The sequence below is a fragment of the Morone saxatilis genome, unplaced genomic scaffold (assembly GCF_004916995.1).
Source record: "Morone saxatilis isolate NCDOM2014 unplaced genomic scaffold, NCSU_SB_2.0 Contig8, whole genome shotgun sequence".
NCBI lineage: Eukaryota > Metazoa > Chordata > Actinopteri > Moronidae > Morone > Morone saxatilis.
The window spans coordinates 2,598,407-2,598,617 of NW_023340257.1; the positions used below are offsets into that span (position 1 = coordinate 2,598,407).

General features: G+C 42.7%; 1 protein-coding gene across 2 annotated transcripts in view; it reads right to left on the reverse strand.

The window, feature by feature from the left end:
* Positions 1 to 211, reverse strand: part of sgsm2 (small G protein signaling modulator 2) — a gene marked incomplete at its 3' end in the record, with an annotated part of 93,421 nt that overhangs the window by 17,904 nt on the left and 75,306 nt on the right.

Below are 211 nucleotides of genomic sequence, written 5' to 3' on the forward strand. Positions count from 1 at the left end.
TCCGGTTCCTCTGGTTCTTCCTAGTGCTCCTAATGGTATTTACAAGAATCCACTGGGCCTGAACGAAAACAACCAATCAGAGCAAAGAAAGATTGTTGATTGTTGAGTGTCATTCCCAGGTCGTCACCTATCAATGCTGGGAATGAAACTCAACAATCAACTGTCTTCAAGCCACCAACCCAAAGCGTCTTTATATCTTTCTTGACTGATT